Source organism: Corvus moneduloides, chromosome Z (genome assembly GCF_009650955.1).
Source record: "Corvus moneduloides isolate bCorMon1 chromosome Z, bCorMon1.pri, whole genome shotgun sequence".
In the NCBI taxonomy this organism is placed as follows: Eukaryota; Metazoa; Chordata; class Aves; order Passeriformes; family Corvidae; genus Corvus; species Corvus moneduloides.
Window position 1 is genome coordinate 34,569,092 of NC_045511.1, and position 27,581 is coordinate 34,596,672.

A 27,581-nucleotide genomic window follows, 5' to 3' on the forward strand; every position below is an offset into this window, starting at 1 on the left:
TGAAAAGTTTCTTATTTGAAACAACAAAAAGGAAACTGTATTACTTTGCCCTTTTTCAAATAATGCAATGATTTTTTTCCATTTAGCTACAGGTGGTAAAATATGTTGCAACCTAATACAACAGCCAGTTCAGTTTTATTCCAGAGTCAAAAACTATCTTAACTAATTTGGATTGTTACTTGAGTCATCTAAAGTGATCATTCTGAATAAAATCATACTTGCTTGTAATTGTTTGATATTGGAAATTAGAAATTACTGAGATGACAAAGCTAAATTTGGTGTTGGTAACAGAAATATCAATAGTTTTCTCACAGGTTCAATGAGTACCAAAATCATAAAATGTCATTTGAAAATGTGTGGTGAGTAACATCTGATCTCAGTGTTCAAATGATCCATTCTATCAACCCTAGCAGGTGTAAGAGGCAAAAAGGCAAAGCCTGTATTTGTCACAGGTTTAAAAGGAATGCTATCTCCAAAATTGCTTCCAGACATTCAGAGTCAACATTTATTTAGCTGACTTTGACTTAGATTTCAGTATAAAACATGACAGTACATTACACAATCACAGAATCAACTAGGCTGGAAAAGACCTTTGAGATCAAGTCCAACCTGTGACCCAACACCACCTTGTCAATTAGACCATGACACTGAGTGCTGCATCCAGTCTTTTCTTAAACACCTCCAGGGACAGTGACTCCACCACCTTCCTGGGCAGCCTGTTCCAATTCCCAATCGCCCTTTCTATGAAGAAATTCTTCCTAATATCCAACTTAAACATCTCCTGGCACAGCTTAAGAATGTACCCTTGACAAACAGCAGAGAGCTAAACCTAGTACAGTCTTACTCAAGAAAAGTGAAAGAAACTCACTCACCTGCCAAAGTCAGAAAGGAGGAAGGCAGACAAGTAGACAACAACATCCACCCACCCTAAATTACATCCTGGTATCTACATTAAAAGGAAAGGCAATATCTCTCTCTATTTTATTAGACAGAAGCCTCTTTTAGTCTATTAGTTAGTTATAGCAGCAGCAGCTTCTGGAGACTGCAGTATCAACTTTATTTCTAAAAAAAGGAGGGTGTGAAAATGTGACTTAAATATTAAGTCCTCAAAGTCCAACATGAACCCAAGTGATAAATTTCAGAATAATTTTGTTTGTACTTTCTGCCATGTTTTAGTGAAAACATTCAAAGAGAAATAAAAATAAAAAATACTTGGCAAATTACCAATATTTCATAGGAGAAAGAGAAATTAATGATAAGCCTCTTACAAAGAGGTAGCTTTGTCTTTTTAAACATCAACCATGAGATTTTGTTTACAACAGGCTTCCTTCTTATTTCCTTACAATCTGATTGAAATTCTATAAAAGCCAAAGTCCTTTTGATAAGTGATATTCATGGAATAGATTAAGGTTCTCCTAAGAGGATGAAAATTCCAAAGACATGCTTTTGATAAAAATAGCATTTTTTTTTTTTAAAGGGATTTCTCCAAGGCCCAGGCACATCTTTTGAAATTTTTTTCAGCAGTGAGATGAGGGAGAGCTGGTAATATATGAGCATGAATACAGCCAATGCATTCAGAACTGCTTTAGAAGAGGCTATGTATATTTTCCATACCTGACTGCCTTTATCTAGTTAACTTATGACCTGCAATTTCCTTGCTATTTTTCCCCTGGACAAAGATTTCTAATCAAGCAGAAGTAATCATCATTAGGGTAAACATAATGAAAGTAGAAAACACAGTAAGCAGCATTTGATGAATTTATTCTATAATTGCAGTTGCTTTCTTTTGACTGAAAAAGCCCTAAGTCAAGGACACCACTAAATTTTAAGGTATTATGTTGAGGAGGGAGTCCTTTTGGAACTGGTACTAACCATGTCACAGCCTTAATTTAGAGACCCCATTTCACCTGGAGACATTCACACTGAGTAAATGAAAATACTCCACACTATGGAAATAAAATATTAGCAATCACCCTACAGCATAACCCAAGTCTTGCTCGCCTCATTCCAAGCACTGGAGAGTTAGAAAGGATCAGCTGCATTGACAAGGCTGACTGTGGTGCTGCTACGGGGCCTAGGAAGGTTTCCTTTCTTTTTTGGATCCTCTCTTGTGATTTGCTTGCACCCTAAGCTAGACTTTGCTCTCTGAACCATTATTTGCTGGTAGGAAAATCCACTACAAGTAACAAGGGTGACGTAAGGAAAACCCATTTCTGGACACTCACCCTATCTAGCCCCTTCCCACAGCTCCAGAATATCCCTTGCTTTCCCACTTCCTGCCAGAATATCTCCTGAGTGGTTTCTGTAAAACAGAGCCTTTGTGGTACAAAGTGGTCTGCAACTCTTCCTCACCAAGCACTTTCCTTTGCTTATTTTTCACATCCAATTGTTAGCAATTCATCAATCCCTTTCCCTTGTTAAGGGTTTTTTTTTTAATGAAGGTTATTATTTGGTGGCTTTTTTTAAAGTGTTTTCTGCTGCAAGTCCATATCTGGAAGTGTATTAGTTAATGAAAATACTGAAAAAACCTACAGAAAGTGAAGACTTTCTTTACCCATAGATGACTGCTGTGTTCTGCCAGCTAAAGTCTATTGGTCCTCTTTCTTCCAGGGGGAAAGTATGTGGCACTAGAAAGAAAAGAGCTTCTGACTGCAGAGGAAACAAAACACTGGCAGAAGTAATCTGCCAGGCTAGGAGCTACCAATGACAAGTTCATCCTTAGATGAGGGAAATATCATGACAGCCGTAAAAATGGAGTGGTAATGTTGTGACTGACTGTTTTAGGTCACTCAAAGAATCACCAACAAAGGTGTTGGCAAAAGCAGTTTTAATATAGTAGTGACAGCATGACGGAATTCATTGCCACTCTACTGCTTACTAGACGGTTAAAGCGCACAAAGACACATCTAAAATCAATCAATCCAAACCCAAAATCAACCTCAAATGATCTATGCAGAGACCAGGGATGGAAATAGGTAGGAAAGGGTAAGGATTAAAAGGAATGATGAAGACCTTTCCATTGAGTTACAAGGTAAAGAGTTTGACATTCCCTTGCCAAACTCAGCCCCAGACGTGACCAAGGGTTTAAGCCTAAAGATTTTAACTTGGCTTAAACCTAGAAGCACTAAATTGATAGTGCTAAATAAATTTAAATAATTTAACAAAATATTCCATGGAATTTACTGTAAGCACAACAGTGGCTCACTTAAAGGCCTAATTTACCAATCTAAAGTACTTAAGAATCTAAGAGAGCAGCATTCATAGTACATTTATTTGCTCTAGCACATTCAGCCTCGCACTCTCAGAGGCCTAAAGGAGTATGTACAAGGTGTGGACCTGTAAAAATTCCTCTCAAGTTCAGTGAAGTGCTCACATTGGATGCCTTTACACCTTCTCAATGGGCGAAGGATTGAGCCTTGAGGAGTAGGGGTACCAGCCCAGGCTCCACTGACCGAGTTTGGTGTCTGTCCTCTGAGCATCATAAACCCGAGAGTTCTCTGGCTCTGATGTGTATGTTTTAACCTGGAGAAATCTTCTTTGGACTTTTACACTGTCCCAGGTGTGGTGAAGCCAGCTGGACTGGTGAGGCAGAGAGCAGAGGTGCTCCTGACAGGGGCTGTCTGAGGTAGAAAAGCTTTGTGCTGGAAAGTACGAAGTTGCTCCTCTTCTTCATGTGTGACAGCTTGCTGAGCTGTGGGGTGGGCGCACTGGGATACATGCTGGAGGCGGCAGAGGGGTGTGCTGCAAGTCCCCAGGAGAGACTGCGTGAAGAAATTGAAGGGTTCTCAGGCACTGGGGAGCCATGGGCTGCAGCCTTCCTGCAGCAACAAGAATGGGTGCAGGATCCATGGGGAGATGACATTTCTCCTGCTGCTACCCCATGGCTGGGACACCACAGTCCAGAGCTGCCTCAAAACCTCTGACCCGTTGCAGGTGCTCAAGACAGGGATGAGTTGATGCAAGCAAGGGAAGGACATGAAGGACTGTTGGCAACAGTGGTATCCAGGCCACACCTCCTGTAAGTACCACTGAGACCATCACACATGCTGAGAGGAGATGAATCTCTCTCTCAGCATAAAGCAAAGCAATCATGTATCTACCCTGATTTATGCCAAGGTACTTGCATTCCCACAGACTTTTCCTGATACAACCGGCACCATCACGCATATTAGTGAGTACAAGGGTCATTACTCTCTGCTGTAAAGCAGTAAAACACTCAAAAATGCAATCTTCAGATTTACAGAAAACTGCATTATTTAACATCGGTACCAGAGACATTCTACATTAAAGCAACAGAAAAAAGGCCTTACACTTACCTAAAAGAGCTTTCTAAATGACATGTACTGTTAGGCCTATGTATTATTATTTCTATTCATAATTAATGGAAATGTAACAATTTTTTGCTAATGGAAAGCAACCACTGCAGAGAGCACTTTGATTGCATTATATTTATTACCCATCTTAGGAACTAAATATGCACTTAACCTGTAATTAAGGATATACAATAAGAGCTTTGTAAATATTGCAGTTGAAAATGTCCTCTCAACAACACTTAGTACCATTAGGCAAAATATTTGCTCTAAGGACTGTCTCTCTGAAGTGCTAAATTTGCTCTTCTGGAGGAAAAAAGGAAGGAAAACGAAAACCTTAAATATAGCACTGCCTTGTTTCTCTAGAGCTTTCACACTTACTCACCAAGGGCTGTGTGCTTTATCAACACTGTATGTCTGTGATGGTCTGAAACTTCTCTCTCTGCTGGGGAGAATGAAGAATGGAGCCAAATGGGGAAAAAATCTGATGGGCAAAACCTGTTCACATAAACCCCCAGTATTATTCCACAGAAAGTGTTATGTGTTCCTACCTTGTTACATGCCTGAACAAGAGCTAAGAGTGCCTCTCTTATTTTGTGATAATTGGCAACACAATTTGACCTTAGAAAAGCTTTATATTTAAGTTTCAAAAAGAGGAAAGAAGATTAAGTGACATAAATAAACCTCAGATAACTTGCAATTTCTTTGCAGAATATAAAAAGCCTCTCAAATCCAAAAGCAATATATTTTTTCTTAGGAGTAATGAATTCCAAAGCCTTAGGCTCCAATATTTACTCAGTCTCTTCCAAATAATCTTCTAGTGATATTCATCTTCCAGGTATATGGAATTATTTACAATTATACATATAAACCTTTAAAAAATAAACCTTTTAAAATTAATTTTTCACTTCTGTTTTTAAGATTTTGGTCTCATATCTCACTGGATTGATTTATTAAATAAGCTTGAAATTAATAAATAACCTAGAAGCAGAGTTCAAAGGAAAAAAACACTGACTGGAATGTTTCTGGTGTCCTTTGGAAAACGCAGAATACCATGTAGATGAGCTACACTTGCCGTGTGCTTATAGAAGCAATTTAATTCCTAGTAATATTGAGGGAGAGAGGAAATCTTCATGACAGTGCCACATCCTGATATTATGTGAACAAGGAAGGGTTTGAAGTTACCTGAAAGTGGGACTAGGATGAAATTAGCATTTTTCTTTAAATTACCCGCTGTAACAGCTGTCCCAATGTTAATAATGACTTTGGCACTGCTCTCGGGAGATGCTCTTTCTAGTCTATCTATATTTCCTCTGAGCAGAGTTAGCAGCTGTTATTGTAAATAACTGATTCTGTGTTAGAATTTCTCGTACTTTTTTCTGGTGGAGCTTTACCACTGGACTTTCAGGGAGGGAAGAACAGCCCTGTTGCTGTAGCTGAAGTGTCTTTCTATTTAAGACCTTTGAGAGACTCATAGGAAGACTTACTATAGGCTTTACCCATAGATGACTGCTGTGTTCTGCCAGCCAAAGTCTATTGGTCCTCTTTCTTCCAGGGGGAAAGTATGTGGCACTAGAAAGAAAAGAGCTTCTGACTGCAGAGGAAACAAAACACTGGCAGAAGTAATCTGCCAGGCTAGGAGCTACCAATGACAAGTCCATCCTTAGATGAGGGAAATATCATGACAGCCATAAAAATGGAGTGGTAATGTTGCGAATGAGTGCACAGGATGCAGATAGCTTGCAGCTGCCATTTTACACATTTTCTTTGTAAGTGGGCATCACTTTTTAAGTGGAACAATTTGTGACTGAATCAACATTGATGGTTAAGCTCAGAATTGGTGGCATTAGAGGGTAGGATATCCCTTAGGTGTTTTACCTGACCATTATCACAACAGTCATTTCTTCAATCCCAGAGTGCAGTCTGTCCCTAGAAACTGCTCCTGGTGCTGTGCAACTTGCAAGGGATGCTGAGTGCCATGACAAGGATAGACAGACAACTCAGTGAATATGAGATGAGACAGAAGATATTACAGCAGGAATTTGGGAAAATTGAGGCAGAAATTTCTCAGTGTTTCTTGCCATGTCATTAATTCTAGCTAAACTTATTTTGTATACTTAAACTTTTAATTTTAATCCAGCGCATATTACAGGGCAAATTTAGTTGGTTGTTAAAAAAGCTACAACAAAACCCTAAAATTAGCTCCTTTTCAGATACCCCTGCTAGATGTGAGACTGTCTTCTGCTCTCCAGCCTTTGTATTTTTTAAAAAATAGTGCTAGGCACATAGTCTCCCTCATCTGACCTTCTGCCCAAAGTTCTACCCATGTAGCAATGTTACGAAAATTAAAAAAAAAAATTAAAATCCCCATTTTTTACATTCAAATTATAAAAAACAACCAAAATCAAACTCATTTTAAAAAGTCTGCCTTGAAACATCTCAACTAATCCCAGCTGGCCTCAGCTGATGTGCCTCAAACTCCACATTGCCTCAGTAATCTGACTGCCATATCGTGTTCTTGTTTCTCTTGCCATAACAGGGAGATGTTTGCTTGTTTTCCACTAGGCAAAAAGACAGAATAAACTGGTGATATTTTACTAAAATTATCTGCTCAGCATTATAACAAAAATTTCTACTAGTCACCATCTGCCACAGCTGTCAGAGTTGACCACAGAAGCCAGCTGCTCAGTCTGTTCTCAGCCCCAGTGCTTCCCACAAGATGTTCACAGTCCTGCAGTATGATGATGCTAAACTCAAAACTTTTGGATATTCTTTATGTATCATATCATGCAAACAGTCACTCTGGCTTCAGTTTAATCTGAGTATTCATCTCATATTTTTCTTTTAAAGTTCCCAGTGGATATGAGTGCTCCAATGTTCTGTGCACAAAAATAGAATCTGCTTAAATGAGCTAGTATTTCTACAAGAGCACTAAAAACTAGACCTATGGATGGACCTGATACAAAGCTTTACAGCAAATCAGAAACTGGGTATCAGGATGCAGATGTCTTCACTCACCATTTACATTCCAATCTGCAGATGCAGCCACATCTCTGGGTTGAATGATACAGTCAACGCAGATGAAGTTCTCTGTAAGTAAAAAAAGGGGAAAAAAAGGAAAAAGAGGAATAATTTAGCCCCCTGTATTATGAAATAAATAGAATCTAAACTGATCGTTCTTCAAGTATCATATTCTGAGTTCTAATATATTCTGAGTTGTAATATCTTCATAATTAAGGAAAAAACAAAAGACTGTTTCATCTATAAAACTTCAGAGAATGTAAAATTTGTATTTCAGTCCATTTAAAAAATTATATTCATTTAAGGAGGAAACTGCAAATGATCATCATTAAATGTTTTCTGAAGAGAACATTTGGATGACATAACAGATGTAATTTGCACTTTATACTAATTAACTGAAAATTTTCATTGAAATTAATTAGTATCCTACTGGGCATGTAAGGTTAGCTAGACCACAGCTATATTAACAGGTTCTGACGATAGTGAACCAAGAGGAATTTTAATGTGCTGCTCTGTCATTAGTGGTCTGTTCCAGTAGACAAGAGTTTTGCTAGGTTATCCTAGATTCACAAAAGTTGGAGTGTGGTATGGTTTTCTTTTGTCCTTTTTGCAAAAACTAAAAGGAAAAAAACAAAAGATGGGGAATGTACATATTTGTTCTAACCTGTAATTTAATTTTTGAGTTCTTTCACTTCAAATTTTATGCTAAGACTTCTTTTGGGGATAAGCAGTCAGTCCACTATGGTAGGACTAATAAGCTAAGTTAAACAGCAGGACACCTGTAGTAAATGCATGCACCTTCAATTTTGACTTGATCTTCATCTATTCTCATACCTTGATCTTCAATATCTCTCTTATTTCACCTGGTTACTCTAAAACTCTGTCATAAAGATGAATCTCATAAAAGCCATCATGTGAGGCTATCAATCTGTTCTGAACAGTGCAAAAGTGGCTTTTTCACAAGATCCTAAGGCTTATTTTGCATATATTATTTAGAATATTCAAAGACACACTGTCACAATGTGACAATTCCAGACTACTTGCCACATGGTAAGTATCCCCCTCAGCTGAGTGGATTGGTATTGAATTCCCCTTAACAGCCCAACCACAGAAAGTTGCAGACACCTTTTGACTAAGGGAAGCCAGAAGATGTGGGCTTTTATAGAGTTTTGCAAAGCTTTTGATACTGTCTGACACAGTATCCTTCTGGACAAAATGCCCACCACACGTGTGGACAAGTCCGTAATATGCTGGATGAACAGTTCGCTGGGGGGTCAGGTTCAAAGGGTTACAATAAATGGGGTTGCATCAAACTGGAAGCCTGTCCCCACTGAGGTTCCACAGGGCTCTGTTTTAGGTCCAGTGGTTTTTTTATGCTTTTTATGAATGATACAGATGCAGAAATCTAGTATACATTAAGTAAGTTTGTGGATGATACCAAATTAGGAGGAGCTGTGGTCTCTCTCAAGGGTGGAGAGGCTTGGCAGAGAGATCTGGGTAGACTAAGAATAGGAAGCTGGGCAATCACCAGCCATATGAAACTTAAAAAAAGCAAATTCTCCACCTGGAATGGGCCAGTGCTGTTTATATACACACACACACACACACACACACACACACACATATATATATGCATATATTATACATACATAGATACATGGCAAGTTGAATATGATTTAGCAGTGCCCTGGCAGCCAGGAGGACCAACCTTCTCCTGGGGTGCATCAGGCACAGCATCACCAGCCAGGCAAGGGAGGGGATTGTCCCGCTCTGCTCTGCACTGGGGCAGCCTCACCTCCAGTGCTGGGGGCTGCTTTGGGCTCCTTAATATGAGAAATAAGCTATTAGGGAGCATCCAGAGGAGGGCCATGAGGATGGTGAAAGGTCTGGAGGGGAAACCGTATGAGGAGTGGCTGAGGTCACTTGGTCCATTCAGCCTGGAGGAGACTGAGGGGAGACCTCATGTGGCCCACAGCTTCCTCAAGGTGGGCAGCAGAGGGGGAGGTGCTGCTTTCTTCTTTCCAGTGACCAGCAATAAGGCACAAAGAAATGGAACGAGGAGGTATCATGGGAAGTTCAGATCTGACTTTAGGAAAAGGTTCTTCAGTGAGAGGTTGGTCAGTCACTGGAACAGGAAAGTAGTCATGGCACCAATCCCGCCAGAGTTTAAGCACCAGCTGCACAATACTTTAGAAAGATGGTTTAGCTGTAGATAGTCCTGAGAGGAGCTGGGAGTTGGATGTTGATCCTTACATGGTTCCCTTTCATAGCACAATGAGCCACAAAGAGAGACACCACCTTCTCAGGACACTCTTCCAGTCTGGGGTGCAGACTCTGATCTCTTACCTCCACTGAATTTGTTCTCTGATTTTGTTGGAATCTCCAATCTTTCCATTGTAGAAATATTGATAAGTTGGAATGATTGCAGATCACTATGAAAAATTTCAAAATTACTTATAAAGGAAATATTAAACTATACTAAATGCTGACTGAACTAAACTGGTCCATTCATCTGTGTTTCATTTTCTTATCTGTTATTGTCTGGTTGATTCTGCCTATGTTGTCACTCATCCCAAGTTCTCAGAAATGGAGTATTTCTTAAACTTTTCTGCAGTTTTGGCCAATACTTTGGCACAATTCAAATAAATGAGGAGGGGGGTCATTTGAATATACAGTATCTATTTGTCAGTAGGCTAATGCATGCACATGCTATTTTTACATAATTATAGACAGATTGAATGTACAGATTATTGATGCTTTCATATTTTAATAAATTTATAACAAAACAAATGGGGCTGTATCCTTGAAAATTGGAACCACTTAGGTATGAAAAATACATGGAATAATATACAAAGAAAGGACACTTCCTTATATCTGTAGCCTTTTTTGTGGAAGTTGCAGCCCATGACCTCCCCAGTACATTAGTGGCAAACATGCTTCCTTTGGATGAAATTCTGTCATCTTGCAAAGCAGACAGGGATATCTGTATTGCAGTCACTCAGTGCACCTGAAGTTGGGTTAAAACCTCCAACATCCCCACATGCCATAAATCCTAGAAAGCGCTCATTTTCTGTGGGAATACCAATGAAGACTTTGGGAGAATGGGTCAAAGAACAATGAATCTCTGCATGTTTGATTCCTAGCCCCAGTATCCATTAGCTACAGCCACCATTTGAAGGTGCATCCTTCTCACAAATATTTCTTTCAAAGAATTGAGTTTGAAAACTGCAAACTTTAAAATCCCTCAAAAATTCACAGGCAAACAAAGTGGTCATTTTAACAGAGCATTTTTCAACTGCTATTATTGAATGGTTTCTAGTGTTATCTAAGAAATGCTTAAAGTAAAATGGGATGATAATAAATCATAAGCCATGAGTTTGTGCTGGACATCGGGTGTTATTCATTACATTTCTCTGCAATCAGGTGTCAAAATAATAATTAGCGATGCAAAGAGAAATTCACAGGATGCTGAGGGACAGGAAATAATTTCTTCAACAAAACCTTTAGGCAGTGTCTAGTTTACATCCTGGAGTTCAGTAGGAAGGATATCCTCTGCAGAAATGAGCTTTGCAGCGTAACTTCATGGATGTTACGTAATGTAACATGGATGTTTCAGTTATGTAACTGAAAATGCAGTGCAGGGAGTCTTTTTATTGAGCTTCCTAACTCTAAATTCAGCAGTGCACTTCAGTATCTCTGCCTCATTCAGCAGCTGGAGTGGTTAATGTAGAGCTTGGAGTGATGGCCCAAGACCTCCCTCCACATAACCTCTCAGGTAAAAACAGAGAAAGTTGTTGTTTTATTCCTGATATCCCTGAACATACATCCTTTTTGGTAAAAGGACCACTGTAAAAATTTCTTTCCTCACCAGGTACTGGCTTTGTAATAGTGAATGCCTTTTGCAAGCCTATAAGCAGGGTGAAAAGAAGATTGATGTGCCTACAAAGCATTAATATAGTCATAATTAGATGGATACATGTAGTTTTGAAATATGAAGCCACTACATTAATTTTTTTCAGCAATTACTTTGTAAGTTTATAATTCCAAGCTGGATGGATAGATAGATAGATAGATAGATAGATAGATAGATAGATAGACAGACATAATTTTGGTGGCTGAAATTAATTAAAAATTTTAGAATTAATTAATTTTAAAATTTAAAAATCCAATAGACCTCTCTGCTGGGTATTTCTGGCTTCAAATACACATCTAAATCACACACATATATCTGCACATAATATGTGCATGCTGGTATATGCTATTTTATTCTGTCATATCAAAGGTTATGCTAAATTTTCTTAAATAGGGTTAAGTACGAAGGTTCTTTTTCATTCCACTTGGAATATAACACAGTAAAATATATTTTCAGGGAGCTTATTTTACTTAAACATTTGTTTCCAATTTCTAAAAACTGACTAAAATATCCTCAAAGTCAGCTCTTATTTTTAGCCATACTGTATTTGTTCACATTGAGCAACACAGTTCCTTCCAACCAGTCAAAACAAAATGAATAAGTTTAGCACAATTGAGCCCTGAATAATCTGATTCGATTAATTTTATTTTTGAAGATTTTGTTGTTATTCATGTCTGTGAAAATGGAATAAAAAAGTCCTTGTCATTATAGTCAATATACACCGTACTTAGCTTGTTCTCATTCCTAGTACTAGTTCTATTTTTAAAGCTAAGGAAGTGCACAAATTAGTATTTGAAATAGTAGCTATTTTCTGAGGAAAAGGAAACTTCAACCTATACTGTAATTAATTTTATCCCTGGAAATCCTACAGGGTCACTAGGTCCATATAAGAGGAAAATGGTGTATCAGAAATACAGATAAATTTTTATGTGAATACCACTTACAGAAATTTCAATGAATCCAGCAAAAGATTTCTGGTAAACTTTATATTTGTAAATATTTCCAATCAAATCATAGAATCAAATAAATGTTATTGTAGACTTAGATAGAGAAACTGGAAATTAGACTCTGGAGTGAAGCAACTAATGTCTCTATAGGCAGCTTAACCTTTATCACTAGAAAGTGCGTTGCACCATTTTACTTCCATGTGTGATGACCTCTACTCTACCTCTTTTAAAGGTTTAGTTCAGATCTTAAGCTCTGGCTTTCCAGGATAGTAAGGTCAGCTCTGAATACTGAAGTTCTGGTACTTCAAATTATATTGTCTATGTAAAAAAGTAATTGAAATAAACCCAAATCAGCAAATAATTTGAGAGATTTACAGAATTGACTGTTCAGGGAAGAAATTCTTTTTTCACCTACCCATCTCTTATGTACCTTCTTCAGACAATCTACACTACTAATTCTTCCACCAGGATGCTTTGTGACAAGCTCTTCAAGTGTCTGCTAAATCTCTGTTCTTACTGCTTATAGTGCTGATCTCCCTGTTTAGCAACAAGCAGAACCTAAAAACACAACATCTACTTCTAAAATTTGCTGACAATTAACATTGCTTTCCTTTCACTGATGGAAAGCAGTGACACTGTCAGCTTGCATCTCACTGACAAGTAAAGCTAGATGCATTGACGACTCCCATAAAATATACAAAAATAATCTAATGCATGGAGCAAGAAACAGGAAGAAAAGCTGCATTTGTATTAAGTGTTTTCGTGAAGCTTTTAGAAATACTGAATGTCATGTTGCATTTTATTCTTAATGGAGGCAGTCTTGGCTAGCTGAATATAGAACAGCTCTGTAGTATATCTTTTAGATGCAATCTTTGTTATCAACAATAGAAAATCAACTGCTCTTTTAATGGCTAAAGATATGCAGTGAATACCCTTGCCTTGTGACAGAGCCAACCTGAACACCATATGTCAGCATGTGAAGAGATTGTCACTCTTTGGTGTTCTGGTTAGAAAACTAGTTCGTGCCCAGTTCGTGGCCCTGGTTGTGGATATCATAGAGAAGAAGTTTCTTAGGTAGTAATTGGCATTCTGGGGAAAAATCTGAGGGGAAAGGCAGTTAATTTGAGGTTTTCTGTATTGTTGTAATAATAATTTCAGAGTATTCTTTGGTGTGAAAGAGCAAATTCAGGCTTAATCATGTAAGTTCTTCACCAGAATAAGGTTTCAGATGCAAACCTTCCACATACAGAGCATAAATGACACAGAAATTAAGAGACACTTAGAAAGTATGTGTGGGGCAATTAAGCTACAATGGGAAAAGATATCTATGCAATGATTGTCGAAGAGTTTAAATGGCAGTGAACCTTTCTGGATTCTGACTTAAACTTGGCTCCTCAGGGCTCTGATCTATTAACCTGTCCAGCTGTGGAAATAAAAATGATGCTGGCTTTAGCCCAAAACCTTGATTGCTCACCATATCAGAGATTAGCTGCAAAAACAGCTCATGAGGCTGTCCTGATCCAATGACAAATGTGGCTACAGTGCTGCCTCAGTTTTATTCAGACCCTACAACTCCTTGCAGCCTGGGGCACAGAAAGCAGGCAAACATTCTGGCACTTCCAGCATGATTGTGCTGTGGATCTTCCAGTGGATGTGCCAATGGAGCTTCCTCTTCAAAGTCATAAGTTCATTGTTCATCAGGATAAACACAAGTACTTCTCAAAGGCCTCATTTATTTAGCCTTAAACATGGCAGAGTGGTTGCTGTCCATAGAAGCCTAAATCACAGCCCAATGATGCTCACAGATACAGCCCCAACCCTAGCATGAACCAGAGTGTTTGTACCACACTTTATGCAAATGTTTCCAATTTTTACTTATAATCACAGTCTGCAACTGGAAAATTAGTAAAATATTTTCAGGTACAAGAAAAACTTTGCAATACTTTTTTCCTAACAATTTCTTGCTAAACAAGCTATTAGAATACCCTTGATAGTATGAAAAAGAGCATAATTTAGACTCCAAACATAATGTTGCAACTAGTATTAACAAGAACTTCTACCAAACTGTAATGGATATGTTAATGTTGATTCCACATAAATTTACAGTTTTCTTGATTGAAAATATCTGAGGAGATTGTGGTATAAAAACATAGAAATACTATGCAGAAATACACAAAAAAATGTAGATGTGGTGATCAGTATGTTCAAGAAATAGTCACATGATATAAAAAGTGTTTAACAATATTATCTCCACAGAAAAGATTAGGCCCTTTAAGACTATATCGGAAAATTTAGATTGTACTCCATTATTTTGTGCAACGTACTATAACAGGATTCTGATACTATCGTTCCACTAATCCTGTCACATTGCATTCTCATTTCTGGATTAATGATCTATTTATTGAAGTATATTCAAAGCCATTTATTTAGATAAACTGTCTTCATGCAGAAGGAATGCTTCTCATATCATATTTGGGAGCATGAAATTTTATTACAGAAATGGTCATTTCATTTTGACACATTGTGTAAATCAGAATGCTCTGATTTACTCTACAAAGTTTAAACTAGATAGATTTCTCAGATATTTTAAGTTTTCTTGATGCTTAACCTCTTCCATCCCAAGATTAATTTTAAAAATAGGACCTCACTTTGCAGTTTCAATAGATGAAGGAGAGAAAAATACAGTGGATGGGTTCTTGCCAGGTGGTGTTATTCTTTTCATGGTCTTTATTTCAACTGTGGAAAACCTGAGGGTAGGTACAGGTCACAGTTGCTTTTGTTAAGCTCTTCTTCTGAGGCTGGAGAAGATGTGATATTTTATGGGTATAAAAAATATCCTAGGTGGAGGAGTAATTCTGATTATGCTGTTGCTGGCTGGGGGTTGGGAAGTCTTCCAAAAGGTATTTCCAGACCAAAGAACTACAAAGTGCCTTCTGAGGAGCCACTATCCCCAGTGCCTCCACAAGAAATCTGATTCAACTATGTCTGAAATCAATTACTATAGACATCTCCTTTAAGCACACATGTAGATTTTATTGTAAGATGCAAAAATAGTATTCAGAAGACTTCAAAACAATTTAATTTAATTTAATTCAATTTAATTTAATTTCATTTCATTTCATTTCATTTCAATGAAAAATTTTATTTTAATGGACAAAATTAATTTATAGTTAATACCAATGGTAAATCCTACTATGGAACAGCCTACCAGTCTTCGGAAGTGTAGAGTTAATTTCTATATTTGTTTAATATATGTTCTATGAATAAATAGTGTGAAAGTATAAGATTATACTTAGAAACTAGAAGTAACTATTTGCACTTGAGGAGCTAAATTTTCTTAAGGTACAGGACATTACAACTTTGCAAGTGACTAACTGCAGAAAGCAGTGTGAAATTGTGCGTGGAACCATGCTATAATTAGTGGTCCATAAAAACAATTGCTGAGCCAGCTCTCCAAATTATGATTTACCATGCTTGCAAGTCAAGGTTTTCTTACTAAATGGGTAAGGAAAAAGATAGTAGAGTACAAAGCATACACATTATAAAATGAGACTTTTCTGTAAAAATCCCAAGGTTTCTGGGATTCTGCTGACATGAAGTAGCCCTAATTCATCCTTTTTTCTCCTGAATCAGAAGTTTTTTGATTAACTCTGGACTAAATTCATCAAAGCTCAGAGGGAACCTTAGACTTTTCTGGACAAACTTCGTCCTGCTGTTTCTTAGATTTTTCATAAATTGTAAAACCCTTCTTCTAAATAAGCTATCTTTCGTTAATATCTGGGGGTTTTTTGGTAGGAATTACTTGAATCCTTCTTCAGCATTTTCCACTAGCAGGGATGAACACCCATGATTAAGTAGGATGCCTAGTTAGGATGAGACTAAATAAAATTGGATTTAAAATCATTTCAAAACCTGAGAGTCATAGAAAAAAAAAAGAAATAACCAAGTGTGAGGTACATGTTGATAACTCAAATGTATGAAACAGCTTTTCCTTCATTTTTCATTTAAGTTATAACTTAGATCTTAGGGAGTGTTGTTAATGTAAAAACCAATGTAGCTAGATACTTGTGTTTTCATTGCAATAATCTAATTTGGGCGTGTATTTTACGTTTTGTTTTAGAAACAAAAAGATTATCCTCATGTGGGCTTTTAGTAGAGAAACTGTTTCTGAATGTGTCACTTCATGTTTTCATTGACAAAAAAAAAAAATCTTAAAACTCCATGTCAGACAGAATCAGTAATCAGTGTTGGTTTGTTATGTATTTGCTCTCTGAACCCTTGTTTGATTCAGAAAGTACTTTAGAATGTTTAGCATGTTAGCACTTACCTGTAAGTGCCATTAAGCACTAATTATATTGTGGTACACTGCATGTGTAAATAAATAATGTTATCTTGGAACACTGAATTCTTTTCAAGTATGAAAATACTAATTTTAGAGATACTAAGACAATATTTGAAAACTATTCTGACAACTGACTGAATCCCTGCTCTTTTGGGTTTGCGTGGCCAGGGTTGGTAGAGAGGGGCTACAGTGGTGGTTTCTGTGAGAAGTTGTCAGAATCTTCCTCCATGTCTGGCACAGCCAGTGCCAGCTGGCTCCAGGATGGATGTTGGGCTGGACAAAGCCAAGGCAATCAGAAATGGTGGTAATGTCTCTGTGATCTGAGGAAAAGTTATAGTGCAGATGTTGTTATTGACAGAGAAGACCAAAGTGAGAATATGTGAGAGGAACAGCCCTGCAGATGCCAAGGTCAGTGGAGAAGGAGAGGCAGGAGGTGCTCCAGGCACCAGAGCTGAGATTCCCCTGCAGCCCTGGTGCAGTCCATGGTGAGGCAGCTGTGCCCTGCAGCCCCTGGAGGTTCATGGGGGTGCAGACATCCACCTGCAGCCCATGGAGGGGCCCCATGCTGGAGCAGGTGGATGCCTGAGAGGAGGCTGTGACTCCATGGGAGGCCTGTGCTGGGATCTGCAGACCCATGGAGACAGGGGCCCATGCTGGAGCAGATCTCCTGGCAGGACTTGGGAGACCCTGTGGAGCAGTTCGTGGAGAACTGTTGCCTTCTCTACTAATGTTGGAGAAATTCACAGAGACTTGTCTGCTGTGGGAGGGACCCCACACTGGAGTAGTAAAAGGCTTCCTCTCCTTGAGCAGCGGCAGGAACAATGTGTGATGAACTGAGTGTAACCCTCATTTTCCATTTCTCTGTGCTCCTGATGGGAGGTAGAACTTTGGAAGGAGGAAGGGGTGAGAGGAAGGCATTTTTAAGATTTACTTTACTTCTCATTATCCTGCTCTGATTTTGTTAGTAATAAATTCAATTAATAACCCCAAGTGGAGTCACTTTTGCCTAGGACAGTATTTGGTGAGTGATCTCTCCCAGAACTTATGTCAGCTTCTGAACCTTTGTTATATGTTTTCTTCCCTGTCCAGTTGAACAAGGGAATGATAGAGCACTTTTGGTGAGTGCCTGGTATCCACCCAGGGTCAATCCACAACAGAAGCTATCACATAAAACATGAGGCACTGGAACAGGCTCCCCAGGGAAGGAGTCACAGCACCAGTGTCCAGAGTTCAAGAAACATTTGAGCGGTGCTCTCAGGCACATGGTGTGACTCTTAGAGATGGTTCTGTGCAGGGGCAGGAGTTGGACTGGATGATCCTTGGAGGTCCCTTCCAATTCAGCATTTTCTGTAACCTTGTGATTCTATTTGCCACATAGAGACACTGGATTTTGAAAGCTGCTGAGGAAAGGCATTTTAAAATAAGATTCTCTGCTCTTCTGGTATGTAGTGTTTTCATCAGTGTTATATAATCCCAAAACACAGGTCACTGCTTTTGAGGCAGTGACATCAAGGTGTGCTTCTTTCAAGGAAGTTTTTATACCACCCTCGTCAATCTGGTGGCTGTGTGTCTAAGCAGTAAACATGATACTTCCGCTCAGAACAGAAAAAGTATGCAGTGTTCCTCACTGAAAAATCTCTTTTAACTCTTAATCTCAGTTTCCCTTATAGCAATAAAGCCCAGTGAATTCTGTGAAGTACAATGAGAAAATGTCCAAATCAGATTGTAAGTTTCATACAATGAAGTGTTGATTAAAAATTACACAGCAATCGGTAAAAGCAAAACTAGCACTAATCACTTTACATATCAATGGTTTATCAAGGTGACCTTAAAAGAAAAGTGCTGAAGATATTTGAGGATTTTACACAGTGGAATTTTGCCTCTTTAAAAGCAACCCTTAATAGGATTATGTACATACCTTTGCTCTAAACTCATGCTTTGCCTTAAACAGAGAAAAATCACATAGTTATTCCATTACTACCTATACATTCTGGACTGACTGTAATAGTTTCTTAAGTACCTAAAAGGAACAATGTTTTAGTTCTGCATGGATAAATAAGTTGCAGATGTTATGTGCTGCTTTCACATTTTCAAAAAGCAAACTCAAAATTCAAGGTTGTTTACTCAGTGCCTGTATTAAAAATATTTTATTAAAAAGTATTTCTCCAGTTTTGCACATATGCATTGAAAAGTTTAGTAACAGTGAACACATAGAATGACTGAGACAAAACCACTTGTACAATGAATGACCTTTCTTTACTGTCTTGATAATAGAGAACAATAGTAACAACCAACCTCTAGCCTATTAGGGGGTTTATTGCTTCTTTTCAGGCATGATACAGTGAAAATTTAGCCATAAAACTAGATGCATTGTATACATTTCGGGGTTTTTTTCTCATTACAGTTCTAGAAAACTTGCCTGTGTAAACAATGTTTTCATTGGGTTTTACCAGTATTAAGGGGAGCCTAGAGAAGTGAATTCTCCTGTGGACACTTGGTTGATTAGGTCCTCTTTTCCTCTAAAGCAAGCTGCATCTGCATGAACTTTATGGGCAAATAATTGAAAGTAACTAAGTTACCACAGCTTAATGACATGTCACTTGTCAGCCAAGACATAACAGATCACCACGTCTATGTACCTACCTCTCTGCAAGAAAGAAATGGGCATGTTTGCTCACACCATCATTTTCCTCATTAACCTAACCCATCATCAGTGTCTGGCAGGATCGTTTCACAGACTCAGCCACAGTTTTTTTATCAGTGATAACCTTGGTTCAAAATCTCATAGAATGAATTCTTGATTTAAAACCAAAGATTTGTCTCTATCATTTAATGTACTGGTTCTTTGTGTGTGGGTTATGGATATCTCGGGACAGTATGTTTCTTCTCATTCTCGCAGATGCTAAAAAACTTGGCTGTGCACTCAACAACACCATCTGTTCAGGGAAGACACATTATGATATTCAACAAATATATAAAAAGCACTTAGAAAAGAATACACTAATGCAAAAATTTGAGGAAGGGTCTGTAAAAATAAATCATATTTTATATACAATGTGTGAAATGAATATATCAGTGCTGGGAAAAGTATTCCATAACAGTTTAAAAGCAGTATATTTTCCCTTTTCAGTTATCTTCTTTATTTCAAGCCATCTAATAAGTTAGAATCCATCTGAATTAAAAAAAAAAAAAAAAAAAGGCAACATATAAAACCACAAGTAGTCTTCAGAACTATTGCAGAATATTGCACAATTCTACCAACAATGTTTGCAACAAATATAAGCAATGTTTTTTTAGAACTGGAAAAAGGCTTAAAAGTCCAGAACTTGTTTGTCTTTGTCCAAGTGTATCATTGGCTTAATGTAAGCTATTAACTCTCCTTGCAAATATTTTGTAATAATCTACAGGACTCAGTCCTCCACCATGAAAATTCATTACTAATGATGAATATTAAAATTCACAGTATTGTTTTCAAGATATGAGTCAGGGACTCACCAGATTCTACTTAACTTCACAAAGTTCTATATTAGTCTTTCACTGTTGTAATGAAAAATAACTCAGGCAGGGATTAGTGTTATGCTATATTTACAAAAAAAAAAAAAAAAAAGAGAGGACACAGTCTAAAGAGCTGTTAGTTTTGAAGATTGTCTGTTTTCTAGTGGAAAATAACCCTCAAAAATGTTATACAGCTGTTAGGCAGGACAAGGAGGAAAAAAGAAGAGGTAGTGTTCTGCCACTGCTAGAAGATACAGTATAGACACTTTATGAAAACCAGATGCTGACAACAGTGTTGTGATTGTCACTCATTTTTTTTGTAGTGCTAAATGATCCCAGATATTCCCATGAGTAAACTATGTCTAGTGAATTCCCACTTGATAAACATAACAGAAATGCCAACCCAAGTGTGCCTTTTATCTGTCTGCTGCTTGAGAATTGTCAAGCTGGGGGTAGTTTGTGAGAATGTAAGCCTTTGTGACTTGAGGTATCAAAGAAGACAGGAATAAAGACAAGTAACACTTTCATTCTCGTTGCCAAGTAGATGCAGATAAAAGAATGATTGACTTTTGTGTGATTACATGCTAGCTAACTTTAGCAGTGGTATCAAGTTCATTGAAGGTGGTAGAGACCTGGTCAGAAATTTTTCCAAATGGGCAGCCTGCCCCACGCTACTTGTGATCCCAGCTATGTGCTTATTGGGCATCTGAGCTGCCTTGAAGCTGAAGTCACACCTCCCAATGCAAAGGATACTTATCCTCAGTCAGATGTGGAGGTTTACTGGTTCAGTGGTTGTTTCTGTATGTTTGTAACATCCGCCTACCCAAGATTTTGCTAAGAGGCTTCTTAATATGGAGGAGAAAAAAAAGTGAGAGTGTCACTTCGTGACCTGCAGTGGAACTGTCCCTGATTTCAGGATGGCTGATCTTAGCCAAGTGAGTCAAGGCACCTTGCAGGTGAAGGCTCAGGTGTGGAACAGACCAACTACAATGGTTTCATACTACTCTTCAGATAATCTAGTAACAGACTGAAGACAGCAAGAAATTCTGAATGAAGTCAGATATTCACTTAAAAAGGGCTATGACAGTAGCTAAGGCAAGAGCTCTACAATCCCCTTCTGACTCCTCACCCCACCCCAATATAGTGGGAACACAGTAAATACAGACAAGATATCATTCACACAGTAACTAATCAGTGAAAACAAATCAGTCATGTTTACTGGAAAGATTAGTTTTTGGGTAGTAAAAATCTATTCAAAATTAGACTTTATATAAATCTGTAGGATAACCTTGGACACCTCTTTTGCAAGTTGAGAACAGTTGACGAGGAGGTCTGTCCCCTTTACTAGCACAGCATAGTCTATATTTTATTCATGAGAAAGATATTAAGGAGGCACTGTATATTTATTTACAGTTCAATTATATGCATTTGAACAGGTTCACAATGTTTAACTGCTGAAACAGTGTGATAAATTATTTTTTGAGAAGATTAATTATCTCCTTAAATTATTTTAATTACATAAGATAAGAGCAATGAAGAAAATGAAAGTAAGTATTCACATAGATTGCTTATCTTCGTGTGACTAGCCAATAAAAAAATGAAGTTAATCATGTGTCTAAGAAGCATAATTGTTATTTTCATATGCATTTAAGCAAACCATTTCCAAAAGAGAGAATTGCTAATTAACTATTTCTCTTAATAATTTATAACTGGCATCTTTTTAAGTTTCATTCTTGGTGGAAGCCAAATTAAATATATAATACATTTCTAGTTTAAGGCTTTTTAAATTAAAAGGTTAATGATAATTTCTACAGACTTTTTTAAGAGTAAAAATGCAAAGAAAGCAGCAGAAAAGAAACATTTCTTGCTGATCATGCCTATCTTCCATTCCATTCATTAATTTCAGTCTACAGAACCAATCTAAAGCAAAACAAAACACTTCTTTGCTGCTCTACTGTAGAACAGCTGTAATCACACAACTTTTTTCCTTTGCTTTTTCCCAGATCAATATACTGAAACTTGTGAGTAAATAACACAAACAAATAGCAACTCGTATAGGAATAACAGTTGCCAAATCAAAAGGAGACCTCTGAGATATTCAAAGCTCACACTTACTGTTGCTTTTGGCTCCTACAACTGAACAAAGTAGGATTAGCTCACAGGTAGTTTATTTCTCAGTAAAGCAAAACCCATGAGTGCACTGCAAGCATCAAACACCAGGTACCCACCTGTTCAGATGCAGCCCTGTGCACCAAAACCAACAGCCACAGAAGCCTCAGGACTATTTAGAGGGTGGTGGAGGTGCCAGCACAAGATGAGCTGCTGCTAAATGGCAGTGGAATGGGTACCCAACAGAGAGCCACCACTGCCAGCCCACAGTGCTCGGGTGAGATCAGTTCAGAGAACTCAGAGCACATCACAGACAGCTGCTACTCATGGCTGGGCTTGCAAAAAAGCTCTCAGCTATCAACCTACGAACCATGCTACAAAGGGTAGCCTTAGCCCGCTACCCGGTCATTGGAGGAGATCAGGAAGTCAAGCAGGACCTGCCTTTCCTAAACACACACTGGCTAGCCCAGTGTCTGTCCCGATCCTCTGGTTGTCCTGTATGTTCTGCCTGATGGCACTCAAGATGATCTATTACATGAGCTTCCCCAACACTGAGGTCAGGCTGATAGTTCCCTGGATCCTCCTTCCAACCCTTCCTGTAGATGGACATCACACTGACCAACCTCCAGTTGTCTGGGCCCCCCCTGGTTAACCAGGGCTGATGATAAATGATGGAGAGTGGCTTGGTGAGCTCTTCCTCCACCCCCTCAGTACGCCTTGGTGAATCCCATCCAGTCCCATACACTTGTGATTGTCCAAGTGGCACAGCAGGTCATTAACTACTTCCTCCTGGATTGCAGGGGTCTATCCTGCTCTCCATCCCTGTCTACCAGGGCTGGCTGCCCTGAGGATAACTGGACCTTCTGTTAATAACTGAGGCAAAGATGCCATCAAGCAACTCAGCCTTCTCCTCTTCCTTGGTGACAATTTCCCCCCCCCCCCGCCCCCATGTCCAACAAATTATGATTTTCCTTGTATCTCTTTCTGTTGTTAATGTATTTTCAAACACACTTTTTATTATCTTTCACAGCAGAAGCCAGACTGACTTCTAGCTCAGCTGTCTAATTTTCTCTCTACATGACCTAGCAACATCCTTGTACTCGCTCTGAGTTGCCTGCCCCTCCTTCCAAAGGTCATAAACTCACCTTTTACCCTTGAATTACATTGAAAGCTCCCTGTTCAGCCAGGATGGTCTTCTTCCCCACTGTCTTGTCTATTGACAGATAGGGATGACCTGCTCCTGCACCTTTAAGATTTAGTCCATAAAGTATGTCCAGCATTCCTGGAACCCTTTGTTACTAAGAGCTGTTTCCCAGGGGACTCTCTGAACCGGTTTCCTGAACAGGCCAAAGTTCACCCTCTGGAAATCTAAGGTCCAAGTATTTTGCTGACCCCCTTCCTTACTTCATCAAGAATCAAAAACTCTGTGACTGATTCCATGGTCACTGTGCCCAAGATGGTCTCTGGCCACCACTTCTCCCACAGCCCTTCTCTGTTTGTAAACAGCAGGTCTGGAAGGGCATGCCCTGGTAGGTTCCCTTACCAGCTGTGTCAGGAAGTTACCTTCCACACTCTCCAGGAACCTTCTAGACTGTCTCCTCTCCACTGTGCTGTGCTTCCAGCAGACACTTGGCAAGGTAAAATCTCCCACAAGAACAAGGGCTAGAGGTCATGAAACATCCACTGATAGAATATTTCACTTCATCCTGGTTGGGTGGTCTGTAACAGATTCCCAGCAGGATCTCTGCCTTGCTGGCCATCCCTCTGATCGTCACCACAGGCACTCAGCCTCATCCCCACTGTCCCTGAGCTCTGTACAGCAGAAACCCTCCCCAATGCACAGAGCCACCCCACGGCCTCTCCTTCCTTGCCTATCTCTTCTGAAGAGCTTGTAGCCATCCACTGCAGCACCCCAGTCATCCCCCCACATTTCTGTGATGATAACTACATCACAGCTTCCTGCTGCCAATGGCTTCCATTGTTTGTTACCCATGCTGGGTGAATTGGTGCACTTCAGCTGGGCTGTCAATGTCGCCTCCAACAGCAGCATTCCTTCACACAGGCTCATCTCGAGTGAGCCTGGTCTTACTCTCTTTCCCCTTCAAACCTAGTTTAAAGCCTGTTCAGTCAGCACTGCCAGCTCCCAGGCTAAAATCCTTTTCCCCCCTTTTAGACAGGTAGATCCCATCTGTGTCCAGCAGGCCTGGTGCTGACTGCCTTATGGTCAAAAAAGACAAAACTCTGCCAATGTCTTTAACCCACATGTTGACCAGGTGGGTTCTCCTGTTATATATAACATACACACATGTGTATTTGTATGTATATAATGTTAAATGAACTAAACAAATACAGGAGATACCTGCACAGCTCAGAGAGTTTGCTACAACACACTTTCCAAGGTAATTGAGGTTATTCTGTTTGCAAAGCAAAATAGAGTCACATTCCTAGGTGTGAGTTATTAGATCTGTAGATGGTAAATTAGTAACGTATCCTCCTACTAATTCTGTGGGCAGCATGGCAAAATGTTAAAAAAACCCATCCTAAAGCAATTTTAGATTAATCACTTTAAAAACTGTATGCCTTTCTGCTGTATTTTAGGCAAATCAATGGCAGTTTCAGTCATAACCCCCATTCCCCAAAACCAGTTGTTTGTTCCAATATCTCTTCCAAAGTTGCCATTACAGCTCCTCAGTCATCCACCCACCCTGTCCTTCTACAGAATAATACATGTTTTAAATAAAAATCATGGTACTGCAAAAGAGTAGCACTGTTTAACACAGGCATCTGTTTGCTTATTTTTTATTTCTCTATGACTGAGCAGTAGTCTAAGACTGCTTTGGCAAAACTGAAAATAAAAATTGTCAAAGAAAATAGGAGGCTGCCTTCCCTGCAGGCCTCAAGTTTTACAGAGCTATGCCTATTACAGAGGACTGAAATCCCAACCATGTTAGTTCAACTCTGGCCCACAAAGCCTCGCTGTGTTTGTTTTCAAGGAAACAATAAAATTATCATTTAGAGCTGAACTGTTAATATTTTCCACATCTTAGATGTCTGAATCAGGCTTCCCCATCCACTGCAGGTCAATAATTTAGGATTAAAAAAGTCAGTGAAGGGTGCGGGGGAGTATATATATTTTTTAATGAAAGAAAATAAATCTTTTGAAAGACAGAAAGAAGCTAAGACCTTTGAAAAATTCAATGGCTGGTGATAGCACATGCCTCATTCCCCAAAAAATAATTGTAAAAGCAATCAGCTGGGAGGCAGAAACTGTTCTTGGCCTCCTTGGTTTGAAGGGGCTTTATCAAAACAGATAGCTGAAATGTTGATGGATCTGATTGCCAAGATCCAGTCCTCAGCATCAGCCAAATGTCAGTGCCCAGGAAAATGCAGAAGAGCTGAGCCAGCGCAGATGATGCTTCTCTGTGTACTCTCCCAGTCTTCAAATATTCTTACTCAGTGATAGGGTACAATTTGTATGTCTTCATTAATTTCGAAAATAGCTCCTAAAATTCAAATCTGTTATGTTTAGGTATTTAACTCCTTCTGTGACTCCTGTCCTAGCTACCCAGCTTGGTCCATATGTATTACAGCACATGAGTAGGCTGTTATTTTTGCTGTGAATCTTTATTAGGTCTGTACTCCAAGTCTCATGGGATGCTCTGGAGTAGTCTAGAAGTGAGTCTCGGGAGGTTCTGCTTTGGGTGAAAGCAGGCTGGAGCTGTGCACAAGATGCCAATAAGAAGGCTAGAGATGCAGTGTGGGTGCACTTAGTGCTCTGCACATCCACATCACACATTTAGGACCAGGAAACATGAACATCATTGCTGGGAAAGAGGGTGTGAATTTGTCCTTTTTTCTGTGCAACACTCCAAATGCAGGTGCACCCACTGAGAGTGTGCATGGTCTAGTCTTTAAAAACTCCACCTATAAAATCAAATTTTGTCTATAATCCCCACAGACAGCAACCTTCAAACAGAGTAATTATGAAAGGGTAGGAAAAAGAGAAATTCAATGAATCGTTGTAGGAGCTATAATTGCAGAAAAGTCTAAGCAAGCTAAAAAAAAAAAAGTAATTAATCAGAAGATCCGTTTTAATTAAAATTTAAATATTAGACTACAGAGAGAGAAAGTGTTCTGGGAAAGGCATTTTTAGAGCTATGTGAAGGCTAAGTTATCTGTAGATTCAGACAATCCATGAGTAACTTGAATTATCTTATTTTAGAAAAGGCTAAAAAAATAATACTTCCAGTTTTTGGATGGAGCAGGAAATATTAAGAGTCTGTTCGCTTTAGTGTCCTCTCTGATTAAATGCTGATCCCAAGTAAACAAGTCCTCTAGCTAGTGGGGGTAGAAATAAGCATGTGGTTGTGGGCTGAGTCATAGAAATGAGTCAATGGGAACTCAGTTTACCTTTGGCTCAGCTGGGGTTACTCACTGAGCACCAATCTCAGCATAAATTAAATACAGCTATCTCGAACTTCCCTCAGGATAATGAGATATGGTATTCATAAAACAACACATTAGCAGCATTTATCTTCTGATGTGCTTTCAAAAGGACTTGACATAACTCAGTCCCATTGTCCCTTGGCATTTGCAATAAGTTATGTTAACGGAATAAACCAAACCAACATTTCAGTTCCCATACTAACATTTCCCCAGCAATTATCTAACGTGGTCCAGAATCTTTTCTATTTCAGAAACTTTTGTTGTTTCAGTCTTCCTCCTTAATACCTCAATTAGAATGAATACACTACTTAAAAGCAGTGCTTTCCCATCAGAGAACAGATAGACACTATGCCTCAGTATTTCATATATTTAAGTCATAAGCAGTGACCTTTGTCATCACAGTAGCCGGCACAACTTGTTCTTCAGTTTTTTTACTTTCTTGGCAGTTATCTTGTGGTCATAAGCACAATGTGGCTCACAAGCAAACTTTGTCAATTAAAGTTACCAAAGAATTACCTTCTAAAGACCCATAATGACCCTTCAATTTACCATCAGGCTGTAATGAACAAACTGAGTCTCATGAGGTGAGCTGGAGCACATCAGCCAGGCAGTCATAGAACTGAAGAAATACTGTATAAGTCAGTAAGCCAGAAGAGTAGGAATACTTGATTTTACACCTTGAAAAGTAGAAAAAAAAACCCAGACCGCAGTGTTTTGAAATGGAGACACAAAAAACTCCACACAAATGATCTAATGTGAGTTAGATGTTCTGTGGAAAGTCAACAGAATGCAGTGTCTTTTGTTAACAAGCTTCAGAATAATTACGTAAGTAACTTACAGTTAATACCTGAAAATTTGTATGTAATGTTGTAAGCAAGTATTTCTGTGGAGTAATTAACATCAAAAAGGTTAATTTCTCTGGGTTCTCTTCCATTTTTATTTTTGCCTTCTTTATGCTCAAATTGCAACAAAGGCTTTGTCTCTGTAGCTTGGGAAAA

The 27,581-nt window shown here is 38.7% G+C and overlaps 1 long non-coding RNA gene across 4 annotated transcripts in view; it reads left to right on the plus strand.

Annotated features, from left to right (window-relative positions):
- The window catches only part of LOC116438252, a 111,732-nt gene that overhangs the window by 42,874 nt on the left and 41,277 nt on the right, over positions 1-27,581 (plus strand). For 2 of the 4 annotated variants that reach the window (XR_004237651.1, XR_004237654.1), the window contains exons 5-6: positions 3,934-4,018; positions 7,350-7,402. The exons of 1 other annotated variant lie outside the window; for it this stretch is intronic. This is a non-coding gene — a long non-coding RNA (uncharacterized LOC116438252). The remainder of the gene's footprint in view (positions 1-3,933; positions 4,019-7,349; positions 7,403-27,581) is intronic. One more of the 4 variants, XR_004237652.1, reaches the window with a different exon arrangement.